This window comes from Acinonyx jubatus, chromosome B4, assembly GCF_027475565.1.
Source record: "Acinonyx jubatus isolate Ajub_Pintada_27869175 chromosome B4, VMU_Ajub_asm_v1.0, whole genome shotgun sequence".
In the NCBI taxonomy this organism is placed as follows: Eukaryota; Metazoa; Chordata; class Mammalia; order Carnivora; family Felidae; genus Acinonyx; species Acinonyx jubatus.
Window position 1 is genome coordinate 43,864,691 of NC_069387.1, and position 15,983 is coordinate 43,880,673.

The following is a 15,983-nucleotide window of genomic DNA, read 5'->3' on the forward strand; positions in this document are numbered from 1 at the left end:
GAGTTCCTGACAAAGATGTTGAATCAAGCCTTCTTGACTCCAGCCTGGGATCTATCTGTTCAGAAGGCCTGCTTTTAAAGAAACAAGACAAACCTATATGGCTTCCTGTTTGCTAAGTCTGACTTAGAACAGATACAAAGGTTCTAAGTTAGCAATCTTTTGCTAAATACATCAGTATAAATTAAATTAACTAACACATCAGTTTTCTCATTATTTTCATATAAGCCCCATTTTAAACCTTGCTAAGATCTCTGCAGTATTTCCTGAAGAAAAATGACAAACAGAAAATTCCACAAAAGGTCTTTGAAATCTGACCACTCAGATGACTAAGTATATAGTTAGGTCTGTAAGTCAGTTCTGTAACAAAATGTATTTCAATAATTACATTTTTTTCTTTTTCAAATAAGCATTAGCAAATAAATTTCCCAATAAGACTAGATTTAATTGAAATATCAATAGAGCTCCAATTGAATTATAATTCATGAGTTAAACTTCCCACTTTACTAGGTCCTAGTACAATCATTCAAAGGTAAGCAACAATTTACCCTTCATTATGAGAGTATAGGGTGCTTTGCAATTTTTTTCTGGGTTTATAATGGCACATACCATTCCATTAGGCTTCATCTTTTATTATTAGTTCTTTAAAACAGCAAAGATTTTTCCCAAATTCCCCAAGTTTACACACACCAAAGAATTGAAATGCCAATTTATATAATCTTGAGTCAGGATTTTTCTAGAATTTAGCAAGATTTTAAACTACATCTTCAAGAAAACCTTGCCTGTGAGAGCTTTTAGGAATTTAGTCTTGTATTTCCTTTTCCTTTCTCAGCGAATCTGTAGTTGATCTTGTATCTGGTATGCCAAAGACGCTCACTTCTGTTAGACTAAAGGGTTTTGATAAACCCATTTTCCAAAAATGAAAAGAGCTAAAACAAAGAACTAAAAAACAAGAACTAAAAAACAAAAAACTAAACATTAAACACATCATTTAAATACAAAAACTTAGTAAATAGCGTTTTTATATATTAATCCCCCACAAATCTTACCTTTATGTAGCAAATTTCAAATTGTAAGACATACTTCTCTGGTTCTATAATGCAAAAGCTAATTAGCAATACAAATTACTTTTGGAACATATCACTTTCAACCAGGAAAAAAAAGAAAAAGAAAAAGAAATTAGTCTTTTTAATACTGTTTTCATACTACCAAAACCAGTATGAAAACATATAAAATTTTATACATACAGGAAAACCCACAACATGTGCACACATAGATCTCATATGTTTAATTAAATGGTATTTATTTATTTATTATTTATTTATTTATTCTCAAGTTGGCTAATATACAGTGTGGTCTTGGCTTCAGGAGTAGAACCCAGTGATTCATCTCTCACATATAACACTTGGTGCTCATCCCAAAAAGTGCCCTCCTTAATGCCTGTCACCCACTTAACCCACCCCTCCACCCCCATCAACCCTCAGTGTGCTCTCCGCACTTAAAAGTCTCTTATGGTTTGCTTTCCTCCCTGTTTTTATCTTATTTGTCCTTCTCTTCCCCTATGTTCATCTATTAAGTTTCTCAAATTCCACATATGAGTGAAATCCTATAGCATCTTTCTTTCTCTAACTGACTTGTTTCACTTAACATAATACCCTCCAGTTCCATCCACATTGTTGCAAATGGCAAGATTTGATTCTTTTTCGTTGCTGAGTAGTATTCCATTCTGTGTGTGTGTGTGTGTGTGTGTGTGTGTGTGTGTATGTATACACATATATATACCACATCTTCTTAATCCATTCATCAGTATTGCCTACTGCTATACACATTTCATGTGCTCCTTTGAATCAGCATTTTTGTATCCTTTGGATAAATTCCTAGCAGTGTAGTTGCTGGATCATAGGGTAGTTCTAGTTGTAATTTTTCAAGGAACCGCACACTGTTTTCCAGAGTGGTTGCACCAGTTTGCATTCCTACCAACAACGCAATAGGATTCCCCTTTCTCTGCATCCTCACCAACATCTGTTGCTTCCTGAGTTGTTAATTTTTGGCCATCTGACTGGTGTCATTAATTTTTTTTAAGAAAACAACTTTCCTCAGAGGAGGAAGATATTCAATGTTTTCAACAGATTTGTAAAGTCACCTTTAGTCACTGGCTCACACAATATATTTAAATTTCTTTCTGGCAAATCCAGTTTGTGATTCCAAATTTCATATTTATTTTATTGTCCTTATAAATGAAATCAATGATAAAACATTAATTCATGGATTTAATATTATGTTTAATAAGTGATTGAATTTTGACACAAGCCCTATCGACACAATCCCTAAACTTCCTGATCCCCTCCACATATGTACGCATGGCCAAATTTTGTATGCTCATAAAAATGGAAGGTTAGCCTTCCTCTTTTACAATATATTTGTGAATATCTTTAGTTCCATCCCATTTTCTCTGCTAGTGTCTTATTGACTCCATTGCCCTGAAACTTCCTCATTTCTCTCTTTGTAGGATTTCTGTTGTCAAGAAATATATTTACAGAACCAGCTTCACTTCGGACCTTTCCATTATGCAATCCACGCATCATTCAGGCCATTATTTCAACTGCATAGTCAGTAAACAGCCCCTCTGACAATGTTGACCTCCCAGGCTGAGCCACACGTCCCTGAAAGCCACAGAGTTTCTACCACATCACAGCTTTGGCAGTGCTAGTGCTTGCTCTGTACCTACAGGTGTGAGCAGGCATGCTGTGGCACACACCCACCAACTCACGCTCAGAGTGATTTCTCTATCTACTCTTCTGTTATACACATATTCAGCTTTTGCATACACTCGACTCTATTGGTCACATTTCACTTCTAAGTGCTTCTGAGTACAGGAGTTACACCCCCTCTTTTCAATGCCTCTTATGCCCTGAGAATCCACAAGTATCTTATCCTTCTGCTGTTGTTACTTGACAGAGCCTATGAAAAACATCGAGACAGAAAACAGGGTATCTTTGAACATGCGGTATCTTGTCTGAAATACTCTTTACTCCCTTCCATGTGGTTAAATCTTCAATATTACAGAAAGTTAGTTGCAGAATACTTTTCCACAGCCTGCCTTTGTGTGACGTATGCTGCTAACACAGCCTGGACTCACCTTAACCCATATCTTATCACACTACACCATGGTGTCTATGCCTTATTTTCTCAAAGACCACAAGTGTCTTGATGAGCTATGCTTACTTATCTTTGCAACATAGGACTAACACAGTAATAAGCTGCATATACTAACTTACTAAATGTTAGTTCAGTGAATAAGTAAGTGGGGTAGAATTTATGCTACTTCCTAGAACTTCTACTTACTCTCTATCACAGGTATTAGAGCACAAAATAGTGTTTAAGGGATAACCAAGGTAAGTATCTTTTTTTTTTTTTACTTTTCTAACGGTCATAATTTTTAAAGTGAATGAAGAAAAAGAGCACCAGGTGATGTATGGAAGTATTATCACTATATTGTACACCTGCAACTAATATTATACTGTATGTTGACCAGCTGGAATTTAAATAAAAAAAGCTTTTAAAAAAGAGAGAAGTGTTTGTGGAAGAAATAAAATACAAGCAATTAGAATCCAGTATTTTTTAAATAAACACAATGGAAAAACTTTAATGGTTAATAGAGTTGGATTTCCATCTTTTCTACTTTTTTTTTATTTAAAAAAATTTTTTTAATCTTCTATTTATTTTTGAAACAGAGAGAGACAGAGCATGAACGGGGAAGGGTCAGAGAGAGGGAGACACAGAATCTGAAACAGGCTCCAAGCTCTGAGCTGTCAGCACAGAGCCCGACACGGGGCTCGAACTCGCAGACCGCGAGATCATGACCTGAGCCGAAGTCGGCCGCTTAACCGACTGAGCCACCCAGGCGCCCCTGTCTTTTCTGCTTTTACTGGCAGCCCTCCTCAACACTAGACTCAACCATCTGCAATTCAAACTAAAAACTGCTCGTTTTAAATTACAGTCACATTAGTGAATTCAGTTAACAAGTATTAAAAAGGTAATTATTTTTTTATTTAATTATTTTCTTTGTCTTTTGGGAATCTTTGATTGTTCTTTTGGCATCAATGTTACAAAAAACCCAATAAAATTCAATCATCGCACTTCTATACTTGGTTATATTTGGAAATTTCTTCTTCTAAGAAATAATTTTCTTATGACAGCAAGTATAGGTCTACACGCCTATTATCTTTTGCAGGGGGTAAGTTGCAATTAAACTGAATTTTGTTAAAAGTATAGATAGTCAAAGCCATCTAAGAAAAAAACTAAAAATTGCTTAGTTGTCAAAGCAAAAGAAACAGAACACCTATCAGCTGTAACTTTATTGAAAATTCTTTCAGGAATCAAAACTACAATTAGTTCCTCAAACTTCAGAGCCACATTCTTACTTCTTACTTTTATTTTCTAAGTTGATGTAATCTTCACCATCTGATTTGGGACTTTTTCTATTTTATTGGTCCGTTTTTCCCGAAGTCAATTTTTCTGAAGTCTATGATCATCAGAGGTAGTACTTCTGTTAACATTTTATAAAGGGCTCAGCCAGCATCAATTACATGACAAAGTATCCAGATGTGTGAAAATACACATAAAAAGAAGAAACTAGGTAGAGTTTAATGGTCAGAAGAACGCAAATGTGTCCTTTGATATGACAGATGTAAATAAAAACTGGGAAGTGAAAATTTATTGAGGTTAGAAGTTATCCAACCTTGTATGTTTTCTGAAAAACTTTACATGAAGATAAAAAGTGAGTGTAATAAATATTTATTTGGGGACACTGATACTGAAAGAGAATAAAATAAAGGATGCTATGAGGAAGAAGCTTGTAGGGATAAACTCTGTTATTTATATGATAAAATTCCCTATAATAATACATGAATAACAATGGGAGAAGGGAGAATTGTGGCACTTTTTTCTATGTTAGTTTGCTCCTAAAGTTGTGATTTTTTTTATTCAATTGTGTAATTTTTGTTTGTTAGGGTGTTTAAATCAGGTTAGAGTGTTGTATTACGGTTTTCTTATGTTTCATGTTTGGTTTTTGTGGGAGAATTTTCATCAGCTTAAATGTCTGAATTCTCATTTTCTATGTTCTTCCTGTAATATCTGAAAATACGTGACACACACTTTTTAAGAGTGGAGTGGTAGTTGGTTGATTTTTTGGGTTCCTAGGTCAAGAGTGGCCTCTTCTGTCAAGAGAATGCAATGCAGCACCTTTAGTGAGTGGATTTGGGAGACAGAAAAGGGTTTTTGTGGGTTTTTTTTTAATGTTTCTTTTTGAGAGAGAGAGAAAGAGAGAGCACAAGCAGGGGAGGGACAGAGAGTGAGAAAATCTGAAGCAGGCTCTATGCTGATAGCTCAGAGTCTGAAAGAGGGCTCGAACCCATGGACTGCGAGATCATGACCTGAGCCAAAGTCAGATGCTAAACCAACTGAGCCACCCAGGTACCCCTGTTTTGTTTTTTAAATGTCATTTTGTCTAACATATTATAACACCCTCCCCGCTTCACGTGCATTTATCTGCTTCTTTTTTGAATCAGCTAACTAGGGTTACAAAATGCATTTTTATTGCCAACAACCATTGACGACTTCTCTGTACCCAAACAAGCATGAACTCACTGGTTTTATGTTCAACTTCAGTTAGTTTTCTAGAATGGAATCTAGGAGGAGGTAAAGAATCCCTTTTACTTATACATCTGGTGGAATCACGTCTCATCTGAATTCAAATACAGTTTGAAACAGGTATTATCTCTCCACTGTTGCAAAATGTAAGAGAAAACATTTAAAAATTTGGTCCCTGTCCAGCATTTATTTCAGTGACAGAATAACAAAAACACTTGCCAATATTACCAAGCAGAGGGTTTTAAAGTTACACATTAATCTCTTTTTCTTTCATTACTTCTTCTTGACCAGAAAGCGTCATTCTAGCATTATGTACCCTATCCAGTTTTTAGTCCTCCATTGTTTCTCTATATCCATTGTTATATAGTTCTTTTAAATGTTTAAAGAAAGATTAAAAGCTACACTATTGTGAGATTCTTATCAAGATTCTTATCATTGTTAGAATATCATTTTATGCCACTGTCTGTTCCTTCACAATATTTCCCCGGCGCCTCAGAAAGTATATACAGTCGCCACCCCCCCCCAACCCCCCATCTGTGGTTTCAGTTGTCCAAGGTCAACTGCAGTCTGGAAGCAGATGATCCTCCATCTGACATTGTCAGAAGTAGCCTAACACTAAGTCACAGTGCCTACCTCAATCACCTCACTTCATCTCGTCACATAGGCATTTTCCCATCTCACATCAGCACAAGAATGAGGGGCTCCTGGGTGGCTCAGTTGCTTAGGTGTCCAACTCTTGATTTCAACTCAGGTCATGATCTCAAGGTCATGAGATCTAGCCCTGCATTAGATTCTATGTTGAGCATGGAGTCTGCTTGGGATTCTCTCTCTCCCTCTCTCTCTGCCCTCCCATACTCGTGCTTTCTCTCTCTCAAAATAAGTAAAAACAACAAAAAAACAAACATAAACACACACACAAACAAAAGAAAGAAGGATGAGTACCCTACAAGATATTTTGAGGAGACCACATTCACATAACTTTTATTATAGTATATTATTATAATTTTTCCATTTTATTATTAGTTATTGTAATTAATCTCTTACTGTGTCTAACTTATAAATTGAACTTAATTAGTGGTAGTATATATAGAGAAAACAGTATATATAGGATTTTGTACTTATCTCCCACAGATAAGGGTGAATTGTACATGACTTTGAGATTTTCATTATTTTTTTATGTATGTACAAGACATATTTAGATGTTAAGATATTAACTCATGTCTATCATGTAGCTTATAAGTATATTTTTCAGTGTATCTTTGTCTTCCTTTTTTAAAACTTAATTTTTGTCAGAGTTTAATGATAAACCATCACAAATTTCCTGAAAAGATTTTGCTTTAAAAAATCTTTCACATTTTTTTGCTTTAAAAAAAAAAAGCCTTTTTTTGCTTTGAAAAGTCCTTCACATTCTGATTCTGTTACTGCATTTTCATTGTTTTTTTCAGTTTATATTTCTCATTTTATTTTCCTTTTTGGGTATATGTTGGTATATAGTGTGAAGGGAATACGCAATTCTATAATTTTCCAAATTATAAAATTATTATAAAACAAACTGTCTTTTCTTAGATTATTTGAAATGTCACTTGAAAAAGAGAGGGAAACAAACCACAAGACACTCTTAACTACGAATAACAAACTGAGGGTTGATGGAGGAAGATGGTAGGAGATGGGCTAGATGGGTGATGGGTATTAAGGAGGGCACCTGTTGGGATGAACACTGGGTGTTGTATGTAAATGATGAATCAACTGAATTCTACTCCTGAAACCAATATTGCACTGTAAGTTAACTAAAATTTAAATTAAAAAAGAAAAAAAGAAAAAGAAAAGAAAGAAAAGAAAAAAAGCAATGTCATTTGAATGAGAATGACGATTCATATTTTTATAAGTTTGTGTGTTATTTTAAAATATGACAGTAAAAGCTGAACTCAGTAAAATTTTCAGTTATTATTATTCATAAAAAGTTTTCTTACTTATTTCACTTTCATCCAGATAGACTCTACACCAAACTCCTAACTAGTTTATATTAAATGAATATTTAAGGAATGAAAGCCAAATCCCAAATGTGGGATTTGTCTACATAAAATCCTTATCTTTTCCTTAACTTTTTAGTAACATGATAAAGGAGTCTAGTAAAGGTTCTCTAACAACATAATTAAGATGGGCTCACTGAATCAGCAAGAGACTACATGAGGATATAAAATAACACTTTTCAATGCATTTTTTTCATGTTTCCTCACATTCTGCTATGACTGTGCATAATCAATTATCAGAAGACTTCCTGAGTGATAAGAAATATTTCAATCACTTTGATGCAGTGCATTACCTATTAAGAGTTAGGTAAGTATTCTCAGCCCTCATTAAACTAAAACTTATGAAAACTGCTTCATAGCCCCCACTCGAGTCTTAATCCATCAATAACTACAACACTGGCTTTCTAGCTTTGATTTTGGCTCCCTATTTATCTCCCTTTCTTAATTGAAAGCACACATAGGAATAAAAAAAATGTTTCTTACATATTAGACATTCAGTTTTAGTGGGATGATTTTAATTAGTCAATCTGTTCTATCTCCAGAACCATGAGTTCTAGGATTTTTTATCCTTTAGCACAGAACATGAATGTTCTAGGGCTTAGAAAAATAAAATAAAAATGATAAAAGAAAGGCAAAGAGTTTAGCATCATTGAGACACCTTCAATTTGTTCAAAACAAAGAGGAAATTAAATATAGTGTTATGCTTACATTACAGTAAGTATTAGATGTAAGGAATATAGTGGGGAAAGCATAATAATGTAAGAGATAATAAATTTATTATCTTTATTTATCTTTCTAAGATTTATTATCTTATTATTTTAACCACCTTTACTCAGCATTCAATGCCAGACATGTTCCAAGCTCTTAGATGATGCTAATGGTGGATACATGATAGATGATAGATAAGTAGATACAAAGACGATAGATAGATAGATAGATAGATAGAAAACTGTAGGTGAGAGAGAGAGAGAGAGAATAGATTGAATGGTATGGGTTTTCCTTGGCAAATGATACACCAAAATATCGAGAATTTTACTGTTCCACAAAGCCCACCACTACCATTTTAGCTTCAATTTCACATTGAGATTGGCCATTTTTGAAGAATCTTATATGTCCCTAAAAGTATTTTTTATTTTAAGTGTGTGTCTAGTCCCCACAGCACTAGGCTTTTTTGCATTCCCTTCTTCCTGACTGACAGCCCTCAATCAATGTTTTTGAGGAAGTAACTGAGAAGATCCCTAAGTGTTGTTACTTGTTTAGTGACAATCAGCTAGTTCAGTATGATAGCCTCGGTTCCCAGACATCTTCCATATTTCCTTGTAAAGCGAAGGTAAACAAAATGGAGTCTGAGAGGATCTACTCATTGACTTGGGTCTTCTTTTTGAAGTTACAATTTTCTAGTTTCCATGAGTTTACCTTCCACATAACCAACATATAGAGAAGAGCAACCTTATTATTCACTAATATATATTCATAGATCCTTAAAAGTAGAGGCCAAATATATAACATGGGTTATAAAATTATTCCTTGAGTTCACCTGAATATAACTGGGTTAATATAAAAAAAAATCCTTGGGCAATTTGACTATGTCTTACTTTCATGGCATTTATGCATTAATTTTCTTGGCTTTCTTTCTTTCTTTCATATACAATCAAGAACTAATTTTACTGTGTGAATTGCAGCTATGATCTTTGCTGTAAGAGAAAAATGAGAAACAGAAATGAAAGCTGTATATTTGGCTTAATCACGTAGGAGTAAATAAGACAGTTTGAATCATCTACAAGATACCATGATAGGCACTGAGTTAAACCAAGGTCTCAGACATATTCATTTAATATTTCTTCAATTAAACAAAAGCAAGCACAAGTCCAGAATTGAGGACGAATGTGACCATGCTGTTACAACTATCTTTCTCTAAAATTCTAAGGGAAGACAAACTACTAAGTGTTGCAAATGTTTTTCAGTTAAAATATTTGGTCAGCCATACTGACATGCAAACTATAATTTCCACCTAAAATAGCCATTTTTTGTTCACATACTTTGCAACGTCATTGATATTGTCTCCTTACCAAAGCCTTGAAGCTATTTAAGCCCTGAACTATCTCACAACAGAAAAACAAAGACACCACTGTGACCATATTGGTTTAGAAGTCTGCTGACTAGAGAGGATGTTGGGTGACCAATAAGTCAATCTACCCCAAACCCATCACCTTCTCAAGGTATTGCCCAATCAATCTCTCCTTATATTTAAACATCCTGGGGCGGGGGGGGGGGGGGGGGGGAGACTTATCTAAACCTCCTTTCTCCATCTCATAAGCCACTGTAACCTAACTTTTGTTCTTTTTAAAAACATTTTTTTTTGAGTGTAGTTGACATACAATGCTGCATTAGTGCCGGGTATTTGACAGAGTGATTCCACAAGTCTATACAACGTACTGTGCTCACCATAAGTGGAGCCACAACCTCTCACCATATGATGCTATTACAACACCATATTCCTTATGCTGTGCCTTTCATCCCTGTAACTTACTCATTCCATAGCTGGAAGCTTGTATCTCCCACTCTCCTTACACCATTTTGCTCATCTCCCCAACTCCCCCCCCCCCCCTCTGGCAACCATCAATTTGTTCTGTGTGTTTACGGCTCTGTTTCTGCTTTTTGTTTATTTATTCTTTTGTTTTGTTTTGGTGTTTGTTTTGGGGGGGCTTTTTTTTAGATTCCACGTATCCGTGAAACCGTATCTTTCACTCAGTCTGACCTACTTCACTTACAAGCCATTAAAAAAAAAAAAATGAGATCATGCCATTTGCAACAACGTGGGTGGACCTAACTTTTGTTCTTTTACCGTCTCATTAAAACTGGTAAAGCCAAGGTCACAAATCGTATCCCTGTGGCTAAATCCAATGGATATTCTTTAGCATTCGCCATATTTATCATTCCATCATTCTTGAAATACTGTATTCCAAAAGTTCCTAAGATATCAATTTTCCTCCTTCTTTCCTTCTACAGGACTATATAACAATGCATTCTTCTGTGGCTCCATTTGTCCATATGCCTCATTTCGATATTGCTGCTGCTCGGATCTTCTTCTCCAGCAGGATCCTCCTTTACTAACCTTTACCAATGAAAGGAGATTGTCAGCTATATTTTGCTGACTTTGTATTTTTGTATCGTATATAAATGTGTATTATACCTGTACAATATGTCAGCAAAATAGTTATCAGTTGCACAAGCAGATAGTGGGTGTGATCTTGACATCTCGTCACAGAGAAATGAAAGTGACATATGACAGTTATAGTGGCTTTTATTTTGGTCTCCAACTGATTGAAACGTGATTGCTTTTCACTCCATTCCAAGTGTGCAAACTATGTAAATATAGGCAAAATGATGTTTCTATGCTCACGAATTTTTCATACCCACTCTGCTACTTGTTGCTGTGTTCTATTTTCAGTAACACTGTTGCTGAATGGGTTTTTTTAATGTTTATAAGGAGAGTAGATTGTAAGTTTCTTTATCAGAACGTTTAATATATCACTGGCTGGGACTAGAGAAATGAAATGCAGAAGAGAAAATGTCTTTTGATTTACGGCTAAGTCGGTATAAGTCTCTCACAATCCCCCAACATTCCTTCTTCTATCTTTTCCACAGACATTTTTGTAACAATGAAACACCTTGGTAGGCCCTAGGAAGAACTACATCATCATATGTTCTCTTAATTCCATGCTGTCGGTTGTGTGTGTGTGTTTATTTACTTTCTCTCTGGTCCATTCACAGACTGAGAGGCATTAACAGCAACATGAATCTGAATTTGTAGGAGAGGACTTTTCAATAGTGGGTTTTTTTTCCTCATTCCCTTCTATTTCATTTGGGAGTATTTTTTAGAAGCTATTTTTACAGGTAAAAATAAAGTACAATTGCAGAACTAATTTTATGAAAATTTTTGTTTAAGCTACGTTTGCTCTATTGTTGAGTTAAAAAGAGAAGTTTATAAAACGGAAGGGTCTGAGCATTCTATTCTCATTAAACCAACTGGACTCTGATTTTAGAGCATGTTACCAGCTGGATATTTCAGATATACTAAATTTATTATACCAAAAATTTGTCATTCTGGAATTCCAGAAACCTTTTATTCCTCCTGTATTCCCCACTGAGTGGAGTTATCAGCCAACTAGATGTCCAGCCATATCACTGGACTTAGTCCATGATTCTAATCACCCGATTCAAATAGGAAAAAAAAAAGAGCCCCTCTTTATTCCATCTCCTTTCAGTCAAAAGTTGAGTGATTACTTAGTGAGTATTCCTTTCTATGTGCTGTTTTCTCTGTTGAAAACTTCTTATGCATAACATTGACTTCTGACCAATTCTAACTCAATCCTTCAGATCTGAATTCTTAATGTTTATTTATTTATTTATTTATTTATTTATTTAATATATGAAATTTATTGTCAAATTGGTTTCCATACAACACCCAGTGCTCATCCCAAAAGATGCCCTCTTCAATGCCCATCACCTACCCTACCCTCCCTCCCACCCCCCATCAACCTTCAGTTTGTTCTCAGTTTTTAAGAGTCTCTTATGCTTTGGCTCTGAATTCTTTATTCTATCATGAATCATGTGCTGTGCCCTGATTCCCCTTTCAGGAATGTTGATGCATGACATCCCTGAGATTTCCACCCAGAAGAATTGCCTTCAGCTAAAGACATCTGCCTCACCGGGGATCACTACTCTTCCTACTGGATAGCTACATCCCTTGTCTGGGTGATATGAGAGAGATAAAGACCTGGCACTCACCCCCCATTGGGGATTATTCTGAAGGACCTTCCCAGCTTCAGAGATTCCCATGAAGTTGGCTAAAGCTTGAGGTTGGTTGTGAGTTCACTGCAGCTCGTTGGATCCAATACAGTCTTTTTTTCCCACAGAGTGCTGGTCCCAAGAGCATTTTTGATACAATAATCTCTGTCTCAGACACTATTTCTCTTGGAAACTGATTTGCAACATATTCAAAAAGCAATCTGAGACTTCTGCTATATATCAAGATGTAATTCTAGAAATCCACTGGAATTGCTCTTCTGGTTCGGCCTTAAATCTGAGTTGTGTCCCTTACATATACTCCCCAAAGAACATGTTCTTTAGCTGTCACTGCAATTCTACCACAAAACTGTATAGTTTACATACGATATATCTATATATATGATATATATATATCATATATATAGATCTATCTATATATATATATATATATCGGGTATATATATCGGGTGTGTATATATATATATATACACATACCGTGTGTGTATATGTATATATATATGCCTATATAGTCTTCTGAATTCCAGAATATTTTGTATGAATATGGAGTCGTTAATTTTTTTTTTATTCACTATTTTCCAAGGCTTCTAGTATAATCTTACCTGCCATTAGATGAGCAGGTATGTGAGAAGATACGTATGCTAGTGTGTTTGGGAGCATGGACTCTGACATTAAGGTGTCAGAGTTCAAATTCCAGCTCTGTCACTGACAAGTTCCACGACTTTGCAAAGCTTCACTTAGCCTCTTCTTTCTTCTATGAAATATATGAAATATTGCCATCTACCTTGTTGGTTTGAGAATAGATTTGATTAACACATACAAATCACTTATAATAGCACTTGACAAAGAGTGAATTTTAAATATGTGCTTGGTATTATTTTGTTCAGGTTTTTAAAAAAAATCTCTATGCTTTCTTGAGGAATATATTTGATTTGTGGCACCTTTGTTTGTGCAGCAAAATTAGTGAATAATTGTAGGGGCATCTATGCTCTTGTCAGCCAGCATGGATCCTTCCATCTGAAAACTTCTGACCCTTCAAAATATACACTTATAGCTAAGGTGGCCATATTTTGAGGGCTTAGTCTTCCCTAGCTAGACCTTATTTATTATATTTTCTAGTAAAAATTAGATAAGAACCTCTCCTATAATAAAAGCTATAAGATGAAGGCCTGAGAGTAGTTGTTGTCAGTGTTTGCAATTATATGGAAGGAATCTATCTTCATGAAAAAAAAGGAATAAAACCCACATGGAAAGAGAAAGGCAGAGAAAAGCAGTGCAGGCAGCTGGTAGACTTGAATTCCATAGCTCATTTTCCCTGTGGCTAAGCTCTGTCGCTAACTTTCCTATGGTTTGTTTATTCAAACTCTTCCTCAATTATACATAATAACCAAGTATATTTCCAAAAGTTTTCCCACTTTTCCAAGCCAGATTGAATTCTGTTTCTGTTACTTGTAACCAATTAAGTCAACCTGACTTGTAGAACAGGCAAAAAGAAAGGAAGATCATAAAGAAAGTGTGTAGAGAATTGGATGAAAAAGGAAGGGAATAGAACAGTGTGGAAGAGGGGCACCTGGGTGGCTCAGTCAGTTAAGTGTCTGACTTTGGCTCAGGTCACGATCTCACGGCTTATAAGTTCGAGCTCCACATGGGGCTCTGTACTGACAGCTCAGAGCCTGAAGCTTGCTTCTGATTCTGTGTCTCCCTCTCTCTCTGCCCCTCCCCCCACTTGTGCTCTGACTCTCTCTCTCTCTCTCAAAAATAATTTAAAAACATTTAAAAAAATTTACAAAAAAAAAAAGGAAAGGGTTAAAGACATAAAAAGGAAAATAGATTAAGGAGGTAAAGAAGTTAATCTTATACGTATGAATAGTATGCATTTCAATCGCCAACATTTCTACATCATATCATCATTATTTATAATAAGACTACTTTTAAGTCATATAATGTTCCACTGTTTACAAGAAGCTTAAGATTTTTCTTCTCGTCTATAACAATAGCTAACCTCAATGGAACACTTACTCTGATCTAGCCATTCTTCTAAATGCTTCAAACATACGATCCTGTTTAATCCTAAAACAGCTAGGAGCTACAGCTATTATCATCCCAATCTTATGAATCAGGAAACTGAGACTTACAGATGAAAAACGTGCCAGATGGCAAATATATAAAGGGTGTAATAGAAGATATTTGAGCCCAGGCCTCCTATCTATCTTACAGCAAAAGGTTTCTTTACCACAGATTAAAAAAAAAAAAAAGTATTTAGTAAGGATATATATAAGATTTGAAAAACATAACACGCCCAAGTTTTAACTGATGTATACAAAACACTGCAAGATTTCAACCCAGTTCTCTCAAGAACTAATGGAACAAACAGACAAAACCCCCAAAAGGTAGACTCAGAATAGCCAACACATTACTGAAGGAGAACAAAGGTGGAGGACCAAGACTCTCTGACTTCGAGACTTACGAAAACGCTAATACTCAAGACAATGTGGTATGGGTGAGGGAACAGACAAAACAGAGAGCCCTGAAGTAGGTCCACGTAAGTACAGCTGACTGATCTTTGAGAAAGAAAAAGGCAATTCGAAGGAGAAGGGGTAGTCTTCCCACCACATAATGCTAAACCAACTGGACATCCACACGCAAACAAAACAAAACAAAAACAAAAACAAAGACAAAGACAAAAGAAAAAGACTTTAAACACAGATCTTACACCCATCACAAGAATGAATGAGCTCTAATAGCTATACATTTACATATGAACATATAAGCGATTCTCAGATGTTTTCATTTATTTTATACAAAAGCAAAGATGGATGAGGCAGGCGTTAAGGGAGTCGGAGAACCAGTGAGGAGATAGCCACCAACTGAGACAAAACACACCTATGTCAATAAATCAAATGTCGTCCTAAATGGAATGAATGCTCTTTAATGAAAATTTAAAGCTGAAAAAGATGAGGGAGAAATTAGAGATCCATAAAGGAGACTAAAACTACAGGACCTGGGTGGTAGGAAGAAAACCAAGAGAGAGCAGAACCATTCAAAGTAAATACCACATCCAAAGATGATGATGATGATGATGACGACGACGACAGCAAAGTGTCAAGAAGCAGGAAATAAGTAACATAGAAAAATTCTGTCCATAGGACAAATCATATAAATATTGAAGTAAACTGGATTTATGGATTAAACAGACTGCCTAACACAGAAACATATATAAAAAAAAAAATCAAAGTCAATGAATGACAAATAGACCATTAGTGTTTTAAACAAAAGCAGTCTTGATAAAGAAGAGAAAAAGAAAAGGCAAACAACAATGTTCTGAGTGAGTATTGGAATGTGAGAAAGTACATAATCCATATAGATTCTTCCCTCAAGTACATTTACTTTGAAAAGAAACCTATATAAGGTGTGAATTGAAAGGGTACATGAGTAGAAGCAGATGGGAAGAGATGCACAGGTATGTTCATGTCCATTTTGAAAGAAAGAGATAGA